This window comes from Sapajus apella, unplaced genomic scaffold (genome assembly GCF_009761245.1).
Source record: "Sapajus apella isolate SASKATOON/1434 unplaced genomic scaffold, GSC_monkey_1.0 scaffold2305, whole genome shotgun sequence".
Classification (NCBI taxonomy): Eukaryota; Metazoa; Chordata; class Mammalia; order Primates; family Cebidae; genus Sapajus; species Sapajus apella.
This window is the reverse complement of record NW_022439231.1, coordinates 3,044-10,283: the sequence shown is the minus strand read 5'-3', so window position 1 is coordinate 10,283 and position 7,240 is coordinate 3,044. Positions and strand designations below refer to the sequence as shown.

Below are 7,240 nucleotides of genomic sequence, written 5' to 3'. Positions count from 1 at the left end.
TTTGTTTGTTTTTTGTTTTTTTGAGATAGAGTTTCACTCCATCGCCAACTGACAGGCTGGAGTTCAGTGGCGTGATCTCAGCTCACTGCAACCTCCGCCTCCTGGGTTCAAGCAATTCTCCTGCCTCAGCCTCCTGAGTAACTGGGATTACAGGTGCACACCACCACGCCCAGCTAATTTTTGTATTTTTAGTAGAGACGGGGTTTTGCCATGTTGTCCAGGATGGTCTCAAGCTCCTGACCTTGTGATCTGCCCACCTAGGCCTCCCAAAGTGCTGGGATTACAGGCAAGAGCCACTGCTCCCAGCCTCAGGCACATTCTTAACTTTGGCAAATAAATCCCCTGAAATATTGAGACTTTTATCATCACTTTATTTGATTGACAGGTACTTGAATAGATTTGTATTGTGTTACAGACAGGAACTAGGAATAGAAGGGATAGTGAGGCAACTAGTCAGTAACGTCTGCTATAAAGCCTGAAGGATGAATATTTCTTCCTTATGTGTGAGTTTTTCATTTTTGCTACAGAAGAAATTGTTTGTTCTGCTTTAATTAACACCCTAAAGTAAAGAACATACAACTATCACGTATCACCACATGTTCAGAAGCTTTTCACCAACCCAGGCCCTCAAATGATGTGTTGCTCTTTCTTCCTCAGGAAGATGAATTCTGGATTCTTGCAAGCCTTCCAGAGGGCACTCACCTGCCCCATCTGCATGAACTACTTCATAGACCCAGTCACCATAGACTGTGGGCACAGCTTTTGCAGGCCCTGTTTATACATCAGCTGGCCAAACTTCCCAGTTCTTGCTAAGTGCTCTGAGTGCAAGAAGACAACATGGCAGAGAAACCTCAAAACTGACATTCGTGTGAAGAAGATGGCTTCCCTTCTCAGAAAAGTCAGTCTCCAGCAGTTCCTGAGCGCTGAGGAGCAAATGTGTGGGGCTCACAGGGAGACAAAGAAGATGTTCTGTGAAGTGAACAAGAGCCTGCTCTGTTTGCTGTGCTCCAACTCTCAGGAACACCAAGATCACAGACACTGTCCCATTGAATGGGCTGCTGAGGAATGCCGGGTAAGTATGCCTCTGAAGATCAATTTCTGTAAAGGATACATAATATTCCTGTGAGTATATTTTCTTGGTGATTAGAGGAAGCCATCTCTGAGTCCCTTAAGCATCTCTGTTTTAAAGTTTCCTAGCTCCAGACTTCAGAGTTTTGACAAACATGAAGGGGAAACAAAGGAAACAGTTTTCTCTGGGACTGACTTGTCTTTCATTCTGGGCTCCCTCCCTATGTCAGGGTCGAATATTACTTTGTCGTCTGCACTTGTGCTGCAATTTATGGCTCTTTTGCAGGAGAAGCTCATAAAGAAAATGCAGTCTTTATGGGAAAAAGCTTGTGAAAATTACAGAAACCTGAACATGGAAACCAGCAGAACCAGATGCTGGAAGGTTAGTGCCGTATATACTCTACTCTACTCTCTCCAGGAACTTACGGTGGCCAAATGGGTGACCTTTAAAAAACAGGAACATGATCTCAAACCACAATGTTTCTGGGATTCAATAACAAAGAAAGGAACAATTGAGAAAAAGTGGTCTATTTTCTTACATAGTATGACTCGTAGGTAGAAATCCTAACCAAACCACAGATGTTACCCAAAGCATGCTCATCTATATCTATACAACCTATAGCAATACACCAACAAATACAAGAAACAGGGTTGTCTCACAGCTGCCATCTGTGCTGCTTGAATAAATGCTGGGTAGAAGAGTTATTTGGCATTTGTGGAAAGTTCACATGAACCTTCTGAGGCTGGGTCAGCATTAATATGAATGGTGGTGGGCAAGTAGTATTTGGAAATGTGTGGAAAACTTCAGGAGAAAAAAACAACAGTTAAAATGTAGGGAAACAATGAAATCAAGTGTCTCAAATATTTAATGTTGAATAATACATAACATATGATGGGAAAAGTGGTGAGAAATGTGGATTTGTGTCTCGAGGGAGACATATAAACATTCCAGAAATATGAAAACTAATATCTAAATATAAGGAGAACTCTGAGGACTTAAAGAATTTTAGAAATGATTTTCTCTTTGTAAATGTTTATCTTGAGGATATGATATCTAGCATTTAAAATATTTATTTAAAATATTCATTTAAAAGATTTCTTTCTTTCTTCTATACTAATAAATTTTCTAATTTAATATTTGACATAGGCTAGGTACTACGTACTATATACATATTTTCATACATATATAATATATATGTATGAAAAACAATTCTAGGTTGAGAATACAACATGTGAAATAATATTTCATTTGTGTTTAATTGGGGGTTGATGAAACCCAAAAAAGTCCCTATTTGCATGAGACTAAAGAAAGTCTTATTAGAATAGTTATGCTGGATGAAATGCATTGAATTGACAATGCTAATCTTAGGTCATTTTATTATTTTCCACATAACGAGTTTATATAACTTGCCCCAAATATCAGAAATATAAACAATAGTTTCCTATCTTGCCAATATAGCTCTAAATGTTAATTCTTAAGCAAGAACTGTGTTTCCTTTCCACAAATGTGTGCTGGAAGAGAATAATGCAATTCATTTTCATTTTAGAAAACATTTTAATCTGTATCAAATGAATGCAATTGGACACATACAACTATGTTAATCCTAATGCAGGGAAAGAGAAAAGGAATAACATTTTGTGAATTCTGAGAATTGGCAGGACTGACAGTTAAAATATTGGATGTTCAGGAAACAAAGAGGAATCAGTGAGATTCAATAGGATATGAAAAAGTAGATTTCTGTTTTGACTAATTTATTGCCACTGCAGGATTATGTGAGTTTAAGAATAGAAGCAATCAGAGCTGAATATCAGAAGATACCGTCATTTCTCCACGAAGAAGAGCAACATCATTTGGAGAGGCTACAAAAGGACGGCGAGGACATTTCTCAGCAACTCAATGAAAGCAAAGCCAGAATGGAACAAAGGAGGGAGATGTTAAGAGGAATGTATGAGGAGCTAAGGGAAATGTGCCATAAACCAGATGTGGAGCTACTTCAGGTACTGATGGACCAGAAGGTATCAGGATGTTGAACATTCACATGCATAGGTGTTTTTCCTCTCTCTTGAATTCTATCTCCCCCTTAATTTCCATGATTTGTTTCCAAAAACACATTTTTGTAACTAATACCACTTTTTTAGGAGAGTATAACTTCTCCAAGAGATTCTACCAGACCAAAGGTCCCCGTGCTTTACCACCAGAAACAAAACTTTGTGGAATGGTCAAAGCAACAGCTCAAGAAATATTCTCCATCTTAAGTCAATAGTATATTTTGGGTTTTTGAAAATGTATAACATAAGAAGTGATTCATTGACATTTAGATTAACTTGTAGACATGACATGATAGAGAGATTTGGGAATCTAGTATCACATTGATATTACTTTTGGGTCCACTCACTTTGGTAATAGGGCCTAGGGAAGATGACTGAGTAGGTTCTTCATGGTTATGGAAGAGCATAGAGACTTTCTGGGCACCTTCTCCCTTCACTTGTATAGAGACTGCCTTCAAGACTCAGACTTTAACAGGACATTAATTTATGACAATATAACAATCTGGGGTTTTTAATAAGAAAAACAATAGAAAATGCTTTCTAGAAGGAAAGATGGTAGGAAAATAATATCTTCAGAAAATGCCTCCAAATCTGACATTGAACATAGTGGAAGATACATCTTGTGAAAATAACTAAGTCTTTATATATTTTTTAACAGGCTTTTGGAGACATATTACACAGGTGAGTGTGTACTTGGATTTCAGCAGATGTTATTTCAATTTCCAGAAATACCAAGCAGGATTTACCACACTGAAGGCATAAATGATTCAGGTATTGAAACTGTTTTCTGGTTCTGCTCTCCCCTCTGCTACCCTATGCAGTCATCTGTTTTGTTGTCATACTCAGTGATTTTATTAGGCAGGTACAAATAGAGTACTGCAAAAAAGGAAGGAAGGAAGGAAGGAAGGAAATCTTTCTATCCGATTTCCTTTTTGTTGCTCAAAATCCTGCATAGTTGAAGGAGAAATATTAAGTTTTATAGTTGGCAAGAACGTCAACCAGGGGATGTTGGAGAGAATAGTGAAAAGTATCTTAGCAGTGAAAAGTGTTGACAGTTTCTTGTTTACATATATTGTGAAATTATATATATATATGCACGCATACACACACACACACACATATGTCTGTTTCTAAAAAATACATTAACTGTCAGAATGTTAGAATTGTGTAGGCTTCTAGGGAAGCTCAGCTATAAAAGACAGATTTTCCTGGCTGGAGCAAGTTTCAACACCTTGACAGTGAGAAGGAAGCAACAGATGCAGCAGTCTTCAAATAACCTGCTTTTTCAGACAGAGTTTTTGGGGGATCCTGATGAGGTTTGGAAATCAGAATTTTATTTTTGAACATTCCCATGGTTTTAAGACTAAGGATACTTACTGATTTGGGGCAATAAGAACAGAGATCAGATTGAATTCTGACTCAGACCTCTCCATTATGCTTGAAAATCAGGAACTGTGAATAAGAATAAATTTGAAAAAAAAAAAGTGATAATTTTTGAATCATCAAATATGTAGATTAAAAGGATTCTCATGACATGTATTTTAAATAAAAGTAGTGATTTTTATTTTGTATTTACTTTTTGGCTGTAGATGTTGTAACTGCATCTTTCTCTTGCAGGAGTGAGTCCGTGCTGCTGCACATGCCCCAGCCTGTGAATCCAGAGCTCAGTGCAGAGCCCATCACGGGACTGAGGGTCAGGCTCAACCAATTCCAAGGTGAGTGTCAGCCCATTGGCAGAAATCCCCCATCTGTTTTTACTTGTTAGTATCACATGGGTGTTATTTTACCCTTCATCAAATGTTGGACTTCTTTTCAGAAGTACCTGAATGATATGACTCTGCAACCCTTTCATATCTCTGTGTTTACAATTCAACTTATAACATGAAGAGTAAAAGATAGTAAAAATTAAATATGTTCTGGAATCATATGTACTACCTTATATAATGGGTAAAAGAAATGACATAAATAAAAAAACTGAATAAATGAAACAATGCTCAGATGGAAGTTTAATATCCAAAGGTAGATTTTAAAAAACTGTACATTTCTTTAGTATGGTTCATTTGAATTGTTAAGATTTTTTTGGGGGAATATATTTCACTGCAGTTTGTTGGCTATTTGTATTTTTCTTCCCATTGATACATATTGTTCATATAATGTAAAAATTTGAGTTAATTTGCACAATCAAAAAACAAATTATTTTGTAAAAGTAAAAATAATAATTTTAGTTTAACTTCAACACAAAGAACTGCATATACAATCTAGAATTAAGCTTCAGCCCAGAGCTAGCATGGAAGACCACAGAGGGACTGGTAAAATGTTTTGCAGATATCTGCTTTAATACAACACAGATATATAAAGTCTTATATAGTTATCTAGAGCAATGTTGGAGTAAGTGAAAATCTTCATGTCCTTCCCAAAATTATACCACTAGCATTTAAGAATAAGAAATATGTTTGAATAATGGTCTTGATAACTAAAGGGCATTCAAGGCATTTAATGTTTTACTTTTATTGTGGAAATTAGATTAAAAGAGATTCATTTGCATTTGACTCTCAACTTTTGAGTTTTCAAAAAAAGATTTTTAATGTCTATTTTTAGTTTTTTTGTCCTGTAGAAAATATTAACCATCTCTATACTTTATTAGATGTTACAACCAAAATTGTCCAAAACTGTGACTTCACCTTTCTTGCTAAAGTTACTTATTGTTAGAAAATTATTTCCCTCAAGACTTCTAATTTCCATTTATTTACAACTGCCTATGCATTTATTTTTTTCTCTTTTACAGTGAATATTACTCTGCATCCTGAAAGAGCCAATAGTCATATCTTCCTGCATGGAGATTTGAGAAGCATGAATGTTGGATGTGAACCTCAAGAGAATCCCCATATCACTGCAACACCTGGATGTTTTCTTGCATGGGGTGCTCAGATTTTCACAGCTGGCAAATATTACTGGGAGGTTCAGGTAGGGGACTCTTGGAACTGGGCTTTTGGTGTCTGTAATGATTATTGGAAAGAGAATAGTTGGAATGACAAAAGAGATGAAGAGGATGGACTCTTTCTTCTTGGATGTGTTAAAGACAGTCACTGCGCTCTCTTTACCACCTCCCCACTTATGTTTCAATATGTACCAAGACCTACTAGCTGACTAGGAATATTTCTGGATTACGAAGGTAGAATTGTGAGCTTTGTTAATGTTGATCGAAGTTCCCTTATACATACCATCTCTAATTTCTCCTTCTCACCTTATATCTGGCCTATCTTTTCCTGTAGTCACTTTTGACTAGAGACAAATTAGAAATGTGTCTGTAGGGTGTCAGACCCCCTTTATTTCAGGAAGCCCTTTTACTCGTGTCTTATCAAAAGAACACATAGGTTGTAGTTCATTGAATTGCCTTCTAATGTCATCAGAATTTATTATGTTGCCATTAAATATGGTAAAAACACTAAAAACATATTTTTGTTCTTTATTCGTTTTGGGAACGTCATCAACCACAATGGATAGTGTAGAATATAATATATTTTCTGGCTTGTCTTTATTTCTTTCACTGAGTAAAATAATAGATGAGAGAGGTGTCTGACTGAAGTCAAAATCAATGGAAAAGTGCAGAGATTTTGTGCTTAATTAAAAAGACTTGGACTTGATTTAATGTTCCTATTGATTGTCTTTATCTAATTGCTTTTGTTTTTGTTTTTGCTCTGTCACCCAGGCTGGAGTGCAGTTGTGCAATCTTGGCTAACTGCAATTTGAATTAATGTAGAATAATAATTTTCACTTTGTTGATTGTGTTGCCATTTAAAATTTCAAGTAAACTTGATTCTTAGTAGTAGCAATATGAATCTTGCTTTTGAGAAATAAATATATTTAGTAAAAAATGTAAGTCGAGCTAGGGGAAAGAAATATTGTATCAATAAAGACAGCAATAAGGGCTGCAGGTCCTGGAATCTGGCAGAGGCCAGGTAGGTAAAACACAGCAGCCCATCAGCCCACAGTTCTGCAATATACCAGGGCCTGAGTGAAAGCAGAGAGATTCCCTCTGAACCCTATGGCCTTACAGGTGTGGAAAGTCCCATCCCCTAGCCACTTCTTGGGTTCTAGGCCACTGCCTAGAGACAAACCTTTC

The 7,240-nt window shown here is 36.6% G+C and overlaps 1 pseudogene; it reads left to right on the top strand.

Moving 5' to 3' along the window:
• Positions 1-661: 661 nt before the first annotated feature.
• Positions 662-6,399, top strand: LOC116547184 (annotated as a pseudogene).
• The last annotated feature ends 841 nt before the right edge of the window (positions 6,400-7,240 follow it).